The sequence below is a fragment of the Cebus imitator genome, unplaced genomic scaffold (genome assembly GCF_001604975.1).
Source record: "Cebus imitator isolate Cc_AM_T3 unplaced genomic scaffold, Cebus_imitator-1.0 Scaffold118, whole genome shotgun sequence".
NCBI lineage: Eukaryota > Metazoa > Chordata > Mammalia > Primates > Cebidae > Cebus > Cebus imitator.
Window position 1 is genome coordinate 3,938,025 of NW_016107433.1, and position 15,303 is coordinate 3,953,327.

Below are 15,303 nucleotides of genomic sequence, written 5' to 3' on the forward strand. Positions count from 1 at the left end.
CTTGACCTCATGATCTGCCCACCTCGGCCTCCCAAAGTGCTGGGATTACAGGTGTGAGCCACCGCAACTGGCCTACATATTTTCTTATATATTTGTGCTTTTACTTCTGTTCTGTTCAGTAAGCTCTCATAAATGTGATTATCATGTCAAACGGTAAGTGAATTTTTGATCTTTAATAACCACAGCTTGATTATTTTCTTTAACTCTTATAGCAATGTATATTTCCTTCAGCAATGTATGGGGGTACTTTTGTTCTTAATGCTATCCCCAGCACTAGATATCATCAATGTCTTAAGTTTTGTCAGCAATGACAACTGATATACCTCAACACTGAACATACCTCAACTGAACATACCTCAACACTGAGATGTCATTGTTGCTTTAATGACATTTATGTGACTGTCTCTGGAGTTGGGTACCTTTTGTACATTTCTTGACTATTTTCATTTCCTGTTCTATAAATTTCCACTCATAGCTTTGCCTGTTTTGAGTGTCTTCTTTCTTGTTGGTTAATAGGAGCTTTGCATATGAGAAATTATAATGCTAGCCGGGCCCGCTGGCTCATACCTGTAATACTAGCACTTTGGGAGGCCAAGGCAGGTGGATCACCTGGGGTCAGGAGTTCAAGACCAGCCTGTCTAACCATGGGCAACATGTTGAAATCCCATCTCTACTAAAAACACAAAAATTATCTGGACGCAGTGGTGGGTGCCTGTAATCCCAGCTACTAGGGAAGCTGAGGCAGGAGAATCGCTTGAACCTGAGAGGTGGAGGTTTCAGGGAGGCGGAGGTTGCAGTAAATCGATCGCACCACTGCACTCCACCCTGAGTGATAGAGCGAGGCTCCATTAAAAACAAAAACTAAAAGAAATGATAATGCTTCGTTGATAATTAATTATAAGAATATAAAATATATAGACCTGCTTATTGTAATAATGTCCATTGTTATTTTGGTCTCATTTAGGAAACAACCCTCTTCAACCTTTTAGATCTGGTGTCCATCAAAAAAGGGTAGTGTCCATGTCTAGTACCTTGTGGCTACAGTGTGACATTCAAGTCTAGTGCTGTCACTTACCCCAGACAGATCTGCGACCTGTATTAGTGTCTCATTTCTCGCTCTCTTCCCTGAGTTTAGTGTAGGTTCACCTGCCAGCCAAAAACCTTGTGTCTTATCATCAATGTCTGGGATGCTTCTGCTAGAAAATATTGGGAATTCTCTGAACCACAAAGTGAGACCTTGAAAGTCATGATCATCGACAGACAATTTAGCATTTCCTAAAATCTCAAGCCGTTGCTTACACTGGGAAACACCCGTAGCAAAATATCTAGAGTTTGGCATGGGGCTCACCAGCCCCTCCCTTCCCTGTGGAGTTACATCTTTGATGGCCTTTGCTTTGTCACCTCTTGGGCCCCGCTTTCCTGAAGGGGTCATCAGAATCGCCTCATGTCTCTGACGGTTGGACACTATCATCCCAGGAGTGGCGTTTTATAAAGAATCAGCTTCATTAAAATATGTCACGCATTTTGCATCTAACGTATTGTTAAGCACAGTTTCCACAGCCCTGGGCTTTAGGGACTTCAGCCAATCACCACAGTCATTGATACATTTGTTTCCCTGGACAGGACTAATGTACTGTCCTTCATAAGCAAGGATGACTTCAGGATGCGTGCTTTCAGGTGGGCTGTTCATCTAACAGTGAGGAGAGATGCAAATGTGTAGACCTCTGCACACATTTCTCTGCTCTTCTTTGGACTATGCTGCTAGAGAAAGCCAGAATGTGAGAGCTACAAGGAACTCAGGCAAGGAAACTGAGGCAGAGAAGGAAAAATGAACGTGGCCAAGTCACATGGCACGTTGTTGCACAGTAAGAGTCTTTGTGGAATTATGACAAGGGCAGACATGATAATGACCACATTTACAAATAAAAACAGGGTCAGGTAGGCCCATCAGCACACATATCACTGTATCGGTGGGATGCTGACCACTTCTGGAATTTGTAAAGGTCATTCAGAGCCACATTTTAGAGCGAGAAGAGTGTCTGGCCTTCTGCACCTGTTTAGTAGTGGTTGCAGAAAGGGAAACACAGGGAAATGAAGCGATATGCCCAGAATTAATGTAGTAATTAGCAGCAGTGTCAAAACTCAAATTCATATGCCCTAATTTTCTGATCTAGTCTGCCCCTTCCTGCTTTATGCTCTCTCCTGGCTGGCACAATTAGTTGAGAACCAATTCTTTTGGAGGACCAGTAGCTATCAGAGGACAGGATTGATCGCCACCTTCATATGCACCCCTTTCAGCCACCTCCCACCTAAGGAGGATTATATTGTTTCATTTATTCATTCAGAAAATGTGTATTGGTCATTCCTTGTATAAGGGGCTCAGTAAATATTTGTAGGATTGTATTGAACTGGTTTGAATTGCTCAGACACCAGAGATAGGGGCCTGAGTCAGTAACTCAGATTGTGTTTTACCGGTGGGGATAAAAGATGCAGCCGATGAAAACAAATCCCTTTTTAACAATTCCACTAAAAACATACACTAAGTACAAATAGAAGGCACCTGGTACAGCTTGTTCCAACTTCTCTTTTATTAGAATCTAAGTGGTAGCATTCATTTCCAGGCAGTGTCACTACTGTTGGTTTTGCTCATTACGGGGAGGTTATAGTTACTGCACTCTGAAGGGAGGAGCCTCACGTCTGTAACTACCAGGGCTGGCAAGTGGCCGAAGAATGGAGACGCATGAGCTGATAGGCCCTTTACAAAATCAGTGTGTCAGAAGTCATCATCAGAAAGCAGAGTGTCCCTTCCCTGTGGCCTGTCTTGCACAGAAGGATGGGCACTGTTTTTCTCTTGGTGGTAGACGGAGTCTGAACTTGAGCCCGGAGATGCTGGTCAGATGCCCAGGGGCAGCTGGAATTGGCAGCTCAGAGGACGGCATGGCCACGGTGCTGTCAGACTCAGAAGCCAATTGAAAAAGCCCCAGGGGCTGTGGTCTCATTAGTTTAACTTTAACTGGCATGAGTAGAATATATGGACGAGCTTCAGAACAGGGGGAAAGAGGAAGAGGAGGAGGAGGAAGAAGAAAAAGAAAAAAAGCACCACGTAAATTACAATAGTAGGCCCAGTGCAGTGGCTTACACTTATAATCCCAGCTCTTCGGGGGGCCAAGACGAGTGGATCACCTGAGGTCAAGAGTTTGAGACCAGCCTGACTAATGTGGTGAAACTGCATCTCTACTAAAAATACAAAAAATAGCCAGGTGTGGTGGCGGGCACCTGTAGTCCCAGCTACTTGGAAGGCTGAGACAGGAGAATTGCTTGAACCTCGGAGGTGGAGGTTTCAGTGAGCCAAGATCACGCCACTGCACTCCAGCCTGGGTGACAGGGCAAGACTCCATCTAAAAAAAATAATTAGAATGGTAATTTATGGGCCAAAAATAAAGCAGTCTTGCACCACGATGGCAGTCCTTTATAAATACATGCATGAGGCTTATGAGATTGTAATATTCATGATTGTGGATGATTTCTATAGAAGTCATTGTTTTTATTAAACAATTATTTCGTTAAATAATTATTAAACCTTGTTTTATATTAATTTTTTGATATAAAAATTAATTTTTTTTGGTAGAGACAGGGCCTTGCCATGTTGCTCAGGCTAATCTCAAACTCCTGGCCTTTGAGACATCCTCTCAGCCTCCCAAGTGCTGGGATTCCAGGTGTGGGCATTACACCTGGCCTTAAGTCATTGTTGTTATTATTCGTGTGTGTTATGTGCATCCTATGTGTGTGTTTGGTAACGAAAGACAAAAGTCAATCTTGGGACTTTTGATTCTTTTAGACGGGAGAGTGAGATGCTCTTTGTCTCCCATGTCCTTCACAGCTTAGCTGGAAACAATTTCAGAAAGACAGAAGGTCGCCTTTGGGGTTGATCCTGTCCTATTTCCACTTCTGCTCAGGAGGTTTTAAAGAAGAACTGGAGCCCAAATCGAGTCTCTTTCCTGCATCCCGTTTCTTCCCGAGGGGAAGCAGGGGAAGGTTTTCTTCTACCCATGGGAACCTTGGTGTGGAGTCTTTGCTGTCTCCATGGGATGCAAGCAACAGGTGCACAAGGTGCCTGGGTACCAGCTCGCCGAGCAAAGCGAGCCTCTCCCTTCCCTTCTCCACTTTTGCGGATGAGGATGCTGCCTGCAAGGAAAGGCCAAAGAAACCTGCCAATTCCAGCTCTGCTGCCTGGTTGCAATGTAGCCCATCCTAAATGCCTGATATCATTCGCTCTCACAATATGAATCACTTGGGAATTCACCTGTGGAGTTTCAAATGCGATATACATCATTTACACTCATACAGCATCTTCCCATGTTCAGAAACACTTTTGTAGGTATTATATATTTAGTCATTGTATCAGCTCTTGAAGTGGCTGTTACTCATTGCGATTTTATAGGTAAGAAGATTGAGAGTCGGAGAGGTGGAATGTCTCATAGGGTCGCCTTCCCACCTCACCTCTGTCACCTCATTTGTACCTCCAGAGTAGAATAGCATTTGCCACAGGGCTGGAGACAGGGCTTGCTTTTATACCTCGCTGTGAATTCTGAATAGACACATCAGGTTCAGGGGCAGCTTTGATGACATTTGGTGCTTGGAATGGCTTCCTCTGAGGGGCATGGACAGAGGAAAGCTGTATTCTAGGAGTCTGTTTCTGATTATTTGATATTAGTAGGACATTTGAAGAGGCCGAAGAATTTGTATAATGACTCAGACATCAGGCAGAGTTTTCGTGTCCTAAAGTCTCTAGGTGAGAGGGCTAAGCTCCATCCTGCTCCAAACACGTCCCGTGAAAATGAGATGCCCTTCATGGTGCTTCTGCACATTTCCAGAGGGCTTCAGCACCCTGTGGTTGCCCGTGGTCCCACACTTCTGCTTCTGGGGAATCGGTTCATGTTGGAAACTGTCTTGATATCCTTCTGTTGTCTGTGATGTACAGCAGAGCTGAGCTCAGCCAACTTCCTGAATTTCCTTCAGACAAACCACTCCCACAAGATATGTGCCTGTGTGTGCGCCTGTGTGTGTGCCTGTGTGTGCACCTGTGTGTGCATCTGTGTGTGTGCCTCTGTGTGCACCTATGTGTGCGCCTGTGTATGTGCCTGTGTGTGTGTGCCTGTGTGTGTGCACCTGTGTGCCTATGTGTGCGTCTGTGTGTACACCTGTGTGTCTGTGTGTGCACCTGTGTGTGTGCCTGTGTATGTGCACCTGTGTACGCCTGTGTGTGTGCACCTGTGTGCCTGTGTGTGTGTACCTGTGCGTCTGTGTGCCTGTGTGTGTGTGTCTGCCTGTGTGTGCATCTGTGTGTGTGTCTCTGTGTGTGCCTGTGTGTGTGTCTTTGTGTGTGTGCCTGTGTGTGTGTGCCTGTGTGTGCCTTTGTGTGTGTGTCTTTGTGTGTGTGCCTTTGTGTGTGTGCCTGTGTGTGTGCATCTGTGTGTGTGCCTGTGTGTGTGTCCCTGTGTGTGCCTGTGTGTGTGTGCCTGTGTGTGTGTCTCTTTTTGTGCCTGTGTGTGTGTGCCTGTGTGTAGACTGCACTGAAGCTTTGTGAAGACAGAAGAATTTACAGATCACTATCTGGGTCCTTTTATGGTTTGGGTTCCCATTTCTTATTAGTTGGGGTGTCTCTCCTCTCTTCTTTTCCTTTTTTTCCCTCACATGAGCCTTCTTCTTAAATTCTAGCCTGTTTTAAATGTATTTCAATTTAGCTACCCCCCTTGTTAACTTCTCACCCATGTCCCCAAGGTCTCACCTCTCCCCCAAGCATCTCACCAAGAATGTCTTCCCTAAAAAGAGGATTCCTCCTTCTCACTCCCTGGAGAAATTCCAATGCCAGCAGAGACCATGTTTTACATCTCATTACTTCAATAAATAGTAACAAACCAAAGCCCAGTCTTGAATCCCAATTGGTCTGAACATTAGAGTAGGGACAACAGTGATATTAGTACCATATAGTTATTGAAAATCTTCAGAAGGGCTGGGCATGGTGGTTCACACCTGTAATCCCAGCACTTTGGGAGGCCAAGGCAGGTGGATCACTTGAGGCAACATGGTGAAATCTGGTCTCTGCTGAAAAAAAATACAAAAATTAGCTGGACATGGTGGCGGGCACCTGTAATCCCAGCTACTCAGGAGGCTGAGGCAGGAGAATGGCTTGAACACAGGAGGCAGAGGTTGCAGTGAGTGGAGATTGCCCTGTTGCACTCCAGCCTGGGTGACAAGAGCACAACTCCATCTCAAAAAAAGGAAGAAGTAATGAGGCTATGTTCATGCCGGCCAGTTGTAGCATCCAAGATGTGGCAGCCAGCGGAGAGGCCAAAATTACTCTGCATTTTAAAGAATCGGGTTACACATTTACAGCAGTTTCATGACCTGCTCCTGTAGGACCACAGCCCTCAGGAACCATTGTTTCTGGAACTCAGGTTACCCACCCACCTTGTCCTCCCAAAGTGTTGGGATTACAGACATGAGCCACTGTGCCCGGCCTTCATTTCTTGTCCACGTAGCATTTCTTCAACCTGGAAGCTCTTCAGTGCAAGTGATCCTGGACATGTTACAGCCCCAGCAAGGAAGGGGTTAATGTTATTTTACCCCAGGATTTCAGTGAACAAGCTGTGAGCCAGTTTTTGGTCCCCTTTGCCATCTCTTTATGCCGTTGTCCCACTCCCTCTCCCAAGCATGCATTATCTGGACCATTAAGGAACCCATCAGCAGAGGTGCCATGACCTCTGGCTGACCTTGACCTGCTGATGCCCTGCCTTGCTCTCCAATTACTACCGTATGCAGAAGCAACCACAACCTTCCTAGACCCTGGAGTACTCATGGCTTTGTCAGGTCCTCACTTCCTCTCCATGGCATCGGGTGACTTCTAGATCCTGCCAGGGGTTTCTCTTCTGACATGACATGTTTACTCCTACTGAAATGAAAACTACAAAGCTGCGGTTGGTCTCTCTTATTGGAAAACTGTAATTTTCCACTGCCTAGGCTGTTTTCCTTGGATGATGGGCTGCAAGAAGAAACAGTGAGAATAGGACAAGATTGGTTCATTTCTTTGCTACCAGCAACGTTATTTTTTCATACTGTTCGGGCATCTAGAGTTTTGTTGACTTGATACTTGTGAGTCTCTCTGCATCTGTCTTTTAGACCTCATCTTCATCCCTAAATTAGCAGTGGTTGTGCAAAGGTTTAATGGTTTGGGTAATACGTCGTGCTATTTTAAATAACTATTTTTTCTCTGAGCATGAATAATAAAAAAGTTATGCTTTGTATTTTAGAGGCAAAAGAAAATTAGCTACTTGTTATATAATATAATCATAACATTATATAACACATTTTTGTTCTGGAAATAACGTCCCAAGCTCTGCTCTTCCCCAGTTTGCTATGATTCACGCAATGACTGTTTGTTACAGCTATTTACCAAATTCAGAGCTGTATTAGGCTGAACCTTATAGATTTGCCAATTTTATAGATCAAAAGCATTCAAATATCAGCAATTTTATAGGGTCCAACCTATACCAGCAACACAGGGAAAAATCTAATAGGAAATGGGAGAGGTGATCTAATCCATCCTCCCGTGCCCAGGCGGAATTGTATTTCACTCATGCCCAGAGGGACCTCTTAACTCACACTTTTAAACATCTTTTGTCAAAGAATTGAAATTCTGAATGCAGATGTGGGTTTGTTAAGGAATTAATGATCAGTAACAAAGCAGCGAACAGGTCATTCTGGAACCTGGACAGCAGTGGCCACAATCTTTGCTCTTCAAGATTCTGTAGGACAAATGTCACGTCATTCTCCTCTTCCTAGGCACAGTCAGGGTTTTAATAAGACAGAAAGGTTCTCTCTTCTTGCCATCTCTCATCAGCCAAGCCTGCATTTCCATGCTCATCAGAAAGCAATGAAGACTGACTCCGGTTTGCAGCCTGCTTCCTCTTGTGCCTCTCAGGTCGTAGCCCCGAATGTGGCCATAGCAGCTGTTAAACAGCCTGCTTTGGCTGCCTGAGCAAGTGGGGTTCTCAAAACAAGGAGAATAAATCTTCTCTATTCAAGCAATGGGATTTCCAGACAAAGCAAAGTCATGGAAATAGTCTTTCTAGTCTGGAGAGAGTTTTCTTGGCATGTGTGTCAGATTCTCAGCGTATCTGATCCTCCTCCTAGACTCCTTCCCACAGCCTGACCCTGGGACCTCTCTGTCCTCCTGCTCCCTTGGCTGGCAGCTTGTGACGCTGAGAGGAGTCGGTTTGAAGCACATGTTTGCTTGAGCCAGTACTTACTCCAGGCACTGAGCTTCATCTCCAAGAGCTGAGTGTTTTGTTGCCGATAAAAGTGCAGCCAACCAGTCCTGGGTGTATTTATGAACAGCATGTGGAGGCAGGATTTGTAGATACTGTTTTTTATGGTGATGAACACAGAGGCACCTCCTGTCATTTACCTAGAACATGAACTGAGAACTTCTGTACCCCCTGGCGTTGTTCCAACATGAAAAACACAAAGTTTGGATGGGGGATGTCAGATCGTAGAGATCTCTATGAAATATATAAACCCTGTTTAAATGAGATAAAAGCACCTAATCTATACCCTTTGATAGATTTCTATCTGATGCAGGAAAAGTTACAGAATAATTGGTTAGATAGGAAAGATGTAAAGTTGTTGAGTCTGAGGTCTGGGTTCAGCCCCTTGATGTGAATGGTTTTGCTCTTACAGGGCCTTAGTTGTGTCATTTGCAAAGGGGGACTGTCTGTGTCCCCTCTCAGGATCACCTCATGGTTATAAAGCACAATCATGGGGACAAGAATGCTTTGAATAAAGGGCTGTACAATCTAAAGGTGTTGGGTGCCTTTTACCCTCTAGGGTGTTTCTTATTAGGCATCTCATCGGATTAGATGGCTTCGCATGATTGGACAGAAGCCTGGGCTAATACATGCCGCAGAAGTGAATGTTTATTGAAATTGATGAGTGGCTTGGAGTCCCTGCCATTTTCCTCACCTGGCCATCAGGGAGCAGCTGTGGTGGAGAAGGGCTGGGAGGGGGGTCTCGGGTGGCCTGGGGATCCCCTCACAGAAGACACTCCTTCATAACCAGCCCTTGATGCCCGCTTTCCTGTAGCTTGTGGTGACCGAGGGAGCTGGCTCCAAACCCAGCTTTCTGGGGTCTGATGAAAGCCTGCTCCAATCACTTTCCCTTGGCCTTTAACCTAAAAAGATTACATTTCGCGGGGGCGGTGGGAGAGCAGGCAAGGACCAGCCTGCTGTCAGAGGACAAAATCAAATTTTTAATGTGATGTTGCTGCATTAAAAGGGCCAATCTCGTGTCATGTAACATGTGAATAATGGCTCTAGCATGTGATGTCAAAATTTTCCACACGACTCATAAATAAATCCAGCCACACCCCTCCCCCCAACCACCACCCAAAGGCTATCCATTTTTGAATCTCGGCTTGCATCCCAAATTAAAAATGCGTTCAGAGTCAAGGTTAAAGGTACAGTATCCCCTTTCAAAAGGCACATGTCAGTGTCTTTGCTGAGAATGATAAATAACATTTGAAACAGTCTATCAATTGTCAGGACTCCTTCTTCCCCTCTCCCTCTTCTTTCCACACCTAACTTTGCTGAAGGTCTGATCTTTTGGGGAAAAAAGAATAGATGCTATATTAAGCCAAGACTTGATGAATTTTTTTTTTTTTTTAAATAAAGCCACTTGAATTAGATCCCTTGGCAGAGAGGAGAAGCACACAGTCAAATAGTCCTCAAGAATGAAGGAGCTAGATACAGCACAGCTGTAATTAGTATAAGCTGTGTAGTCAGGCAAAGTGCTTTTGATTGCAAGAAGCGCATTTTTGTTGGAGACATGTTGGCTTTCGTGAAGGTACCAGGCACAGATATTGACATTAAATCCCGAAAATGATGATGTTTGCCAAGGAGATGCTTCCTTTTCATTTTCTAATGTTACCAACACTGGTGACTTTCAGAAATAAGAATCCAAGTCATCCTTAGGTATCACTCTCTTTCTTTGAATCTCAAAGATTGGTTAGCAGCCAATGTACAGAGAGATTTTTTTTTCCTACAAAATTCAGCTTGGTTGAAAGCTCTCTTGCTGAAGCAAAGCAACGTCTTCTTCCCCTGAAGGAAAGAATGCTTTTTTTGTTTGTTTGTTTTTCTGTTGTACAATGGGTCAGATGGAAGAAATAGGCAGGCACAGGAGGGCTGAGAACCAGGGCAAAGAACAGGAGGGAAATTGGGCTTAATTTTCATATAAGCTGAAGTTCCCCTGTCTGCTGTCTGCGTCCCTCCCTTCTCTCCCCATCTCCCAAACAAAGGCAGCATCTTTCCCAGATTATGCTGCTTGTGTCAGAAGCGAACATTCTGGGAATGTGCAGGGTGACCTGCTCTGTGTAACAAACGTCAACCCCAAACCATACAGAAGTTGCTACATCTGTTTTGGCTTTGTTCGCAGCAGAGAGGGGAGGGGGCTGCTCTGTATGGTCAAGGGCCAAACTACATGTCATATTTCATTACCTTCATTAGCTACTACAGAAGGCTGCCTTCAAAGAAAAAGGTTGGTATTAACTCTTGAGCTGCCAGGCTTTTCCAACAGCCGTTTTCACCTTCACCCACCACTTGCCATTCTGCATTGGTTCATGCTGTGGGCTCTGATTTAACTAAACTGTAAATCAGCCCTTAGGTCCACGATTTCATCCTTTTAACTTAAAGGAGGCAAGCTACTGTTTTATCCTAGGTAGCTACTTACAGAACGGCGGAACATCTGGAACCTATTAGGACAAATGTGAGTGTAAACCCAATGGGGAGAGCGTATTTAGAATTAATAAAACTTTCCTCTCTTATTTTGTCCACAGTTGTCTTTTTCTCTTCCATCTCACATTATTTCTGTGATTTAGTATTGCCAGCGCCTTTCCTGGTTGCTGTCGTGAGATAAGATCGTGTGTATTGTTGCCTAGATATTTTTGTGGCACTTCTCTTGGCATGCTTTATGGTGGTGACATTGGACTCACATGGTCGCCACCCCTGGAAATGAGTTCATTCCCCCGTATTCATGTTACATTTCTTAAGGCATGCTTTACAATGGCGGAAATAAAAGTGGGTGCGTATATAAAGTAGGTCTTTATACTGTATGGCTATAAAAATGGTCAGTTTTCATGCTGCGTATTAAATACAGTATGATTCTATTTAAAGTCATCTGTGGGCAGCACATGTTGTTATTTAATCTTATGAAGAATGGCCACTTGGCCAGCATAGGTCAGAACACACCTGGATGGTAGAATTAGGAGTCTGGAATTTTGATGCTTCATCCTAGCTCTGCCATTGATTTATTGCCTAGCATTAGACAAAACTCTTGCTCTTAATTTTCCCATCTGTAAACTAGGAATCATTACATGATTACAAAGGTTCTGTAAGCTTGAATGACTTCATACTTTGAAAGGCCCGGAGAAGACAGTACTTGAGAATACTATGCCATTTAGAGGACTATAATACTCATTTATTTTCATTGATACATATTTGAAAAATCTAAACCAGTGGTTTCCAAGTGTGGTCTCTGGACCTGCAACATCAACGTTACCTAGGCACTTGTTAGAAATGCAAATTCTGGGCCGGGCGAGGCGGCGCACGCCTGTAATCCCAGCACTTTGGGAGGCTGAGATGGGCGGATCATGAGGTCAGGAGTTCGAGACCAGCTTGGCCAAGATGGTGAAACCCCGTCTCTATTAAAAATACAAACATTGGCCAGGCACAGTGGCAGACACCTGTAATCCCAGCTACTCAGAAGGCTGAGGCAGGAGAATCGCTTAAACCCAGGAGGCGGAGGTTGCAGTGAGCCAAGATCGTGCCACTGCACTCTAGCCTCAAAAAAAAAGTGCAAATTCTGGGCCTGTGTCAGCCTTACTGAATCAGAAGCTCTGATGGTGGAGTAATTCCGATTCACCCTACAGTTTGAGAATTACTGATCTTTATGCATTTGGCTTGAAGTTCGGGAGTTAAACCCTCAAAACTCTGCCAGTCAAAAGAGAAGTTGGGGCTGGGCACAGTGGCTCATGCCTGTAATCCCAGCAATTTGGAAGGCTGAAGTGGGAGGATTACTTGAGATCACACATTTGAGATCAGCCTGGGCAACATAGCAAGATCCCATCTCTAAAAAAAAAAATACAAAAATTAGCCCGGTGTGCTGGTGCAAGCCTGTAGTCCCAGCTCCTTGGGAGGCTGAGGCAGAAAGATCACTTGAGTTCAGGTGTTCGAGGTTCCAGTGAGCTATGATTGAGCCACTGCACTCCTGCCTGGGCAACAGAATGAGACCCTGTCTCTAAAACAAAACAAAAAAACTGAGGTTAGAGAGGAAGCTAATTACAGCAAGGATTGCACTTGAAAGTGCTGACTGCAGGAAGCTGCTCTTCTCCGGTGAGGAATGTGGGCCTGCTCCAGTTCTCACTGGTGGAAGATGCCAAGGCAAAATTGAGTTTCTCGTTTTCCAGTGAGCTTTGTAATTTCTGCTGAGCATCTTTGGTGCACAAAACTCAACAGCTCATGGCTCAGTGTCTGTCTAATGACGTCTAGGATGCAGCTTCACATGCCAGGAAAATAAACTTTTCATGAAGATGGGCAACCATCACCAGAATAAGGCCACCAGCCTTACATTTGGGACTCAGGTGTACACAAGGGCAAAGTGATGCCACAGAAAGCACTGAGAACATCTCTGGAGTTGGCACAGTAAAACAAAGAAAGTTACTTTAAAGATTGTACCCTTTGAGGTGAAAAGAGAGGAGAAATGGCAGAAAGTAGGTTTAAAGTTGAAATTGCTGAGCTCTCAGTGGCTGAGTCATAAGCATTCCCCTCTTCACATTTTACAAGAGTTCTTATAAAAAATAAGCACAGAACAGATACCCACTTTTGTAAGCCAGTCGCAATGTGTAAATTGCAGATGCAGGAATACGTGTTATAAGTTGGCTTTTAATAGACACCTGTATCTAGTGCCACTTTTTCCCTGTAATGACTGTTTCCACAAATGAAAAAAAAATGACACTCCCTTTTAATTTCCTTTTGATGTTTCAGATCCCTGTAAGATCCCGGATACATTCTGAATTCGCGAGAAGTGCCAACAATTAGGACAATTTTTTGTTACTATTTTTAACCTCAGAATAGCCAACCCAATTCTCCCTTCTCTAAATTTGTCCCTAAATTTGGTCCTACAATGAGGCCTTTTGCATGGCAAGTTTCAGCCTGGAGCAAATTTTTATGGCTGAATTATAAACCCTTGAAAATAGGGGTTTATAATGGAAACGCTGACACAACCTTAACTCTAGCGGCGAGAGTGCAATGCGGTAATAAATGAGGCAGAACAGCAAAGTGCTGCTTTTAATTTATCATTTAGTAGGAGAAAAAGGGCTTGTTTACTTCTTCTTTTTCATCTTCTTCTCTGCTTCCAGGACTTGCAACCATTATTTTGAAATGTATTTTATAATAAAACCTCGGTGGTTATATAGCCCGGGGCTTGAGTGTCCGTTTTAGAAAGAGAGAGAGAGAGAAATTTTTGAAGACCAAGAAGCACATTCTGTTGAATGGATACGGTTTGACCGTACGATTGCTGACTGGCAACGTATTTATTACGTATCTGCTCCTCTGCTGTGATCTAAAAGCACCCCATGCATAGGATCTGATTTTGACATGTCTGTAATGGTTGCAGTAAAAATAATAATCATATTTGCAATTCCCTCTAGCACTTTTATTCCAGATGTCAGTGTGTTTTGAACCTATGGATTATAGCCTTTGAAATCAATTATGTCATGAAGTTTAATAGCTTTTCCCCTACCCCTGCATTCCCATTTTGTGGATAGAGAAACTAAGGTGATTTGTGATTGGTGTGATTTCTTTCAATTCGGTTGTTACCAGTTCTCTGTGTGCTAAGTACTGCGCTGGGGATACTAAAAAGCATAACCCCTCCTCTCACAGAACTTACAACCTAATAGGCAAAGCAGACGTACAACAAACAAGAGTAATGACGCAAGGCATGTAACCACAGAGGTCTGTTGTGAAGTCACTTTTTATAATAATATGGGTATTCACCTGCCCCTAACCCTGACTCCATCACTTCTGTTTCTTCTGAGGAGCCCAAGGACACAAAATTGCTCATATAAACCTGTGCTGGGTGTTTTGCCCTCTCTACTATTCTCTCTGTGCCCAGGGATGACCTTTATCCACTGAATGCCACCCCCCTTTGCAATGTGGTTTCTACTTTGATTTGTCCAATAAGAGGGCTCAGCAGAAGAATGGAAGGCGGCAGGAGAGTGAGGTCATGGTATTCTACTCCGGTTCTTCCCTTCCTGGCTCAGAATTGGGTTCTTTTCTCTACTGAAGACTACAGTTCCTGTGTGTGGCCTTCTCCTATAGCTACTGGTCTTGCCAGGTTCTGGCGGCACCTTCAGATCTAGGGGTGGTAAGGGCACCATGTTGTTTTTAGCTGTCAGAGTGCTCCAGTGTTCCTTCTGGGTTTCCTTAAACCCAGTTTGTACCTCTGCAAACAGTCCTTTCGTTAAACTCTCTTCAGTTACCCCATTGGAATGCATGTGAATTGCTTCTGCTGGATCCTGGCTGATACAAAAGCTAGACAGAATGACTTGCATGCCCCTTCATGTTCTCTCCCTCTCTCTCTCTCTCTCTCTCACACACACACACACACACATACACACACACACACATTCTCTCTCTCTCTCTTTAAGAAAACAGTGACAGTGTTTAGGCAGAAAATTTATAGAGTAGGCCTATCCAGTGTTGGGATTTGTGGTGAGTACATTATGAAGTCACTTCTTATGATTCCTAGGCCAGATAATGCATCCATCACTCAAGGCGGCAAGCCCCTGAAATTACATCAGATTTACAACATAATAAACTTTCATTAAGATGAAGCTACATGAAACTTATTTCCCTTCATTCCTAGGACTAAACAAATGCTGCTTGAATACCTAATGAATTCAGGTCTCACCCAAATTGTTAATACTGGCATGAGGATTTTAGAGAGGATGCGACCAGGAGCCACAGAACATGCCTGCCATGGAACATCCTGAACATCTGAACAGTACTTATATTGTTGCCATCAATTTTCTTCCGTCATCCAAAATGGGACACATGGGGCCGCTTGCTGAGGCTGATCCATACTTGCACCCACCATACGGATTCCTGAGTGCATTTTAATCACAGCGTGTCTGGTGCTTTATTGAAGGGTTTACACTTTCTGGTTGCTTTTCCCTCTGATATTGCACTGGAT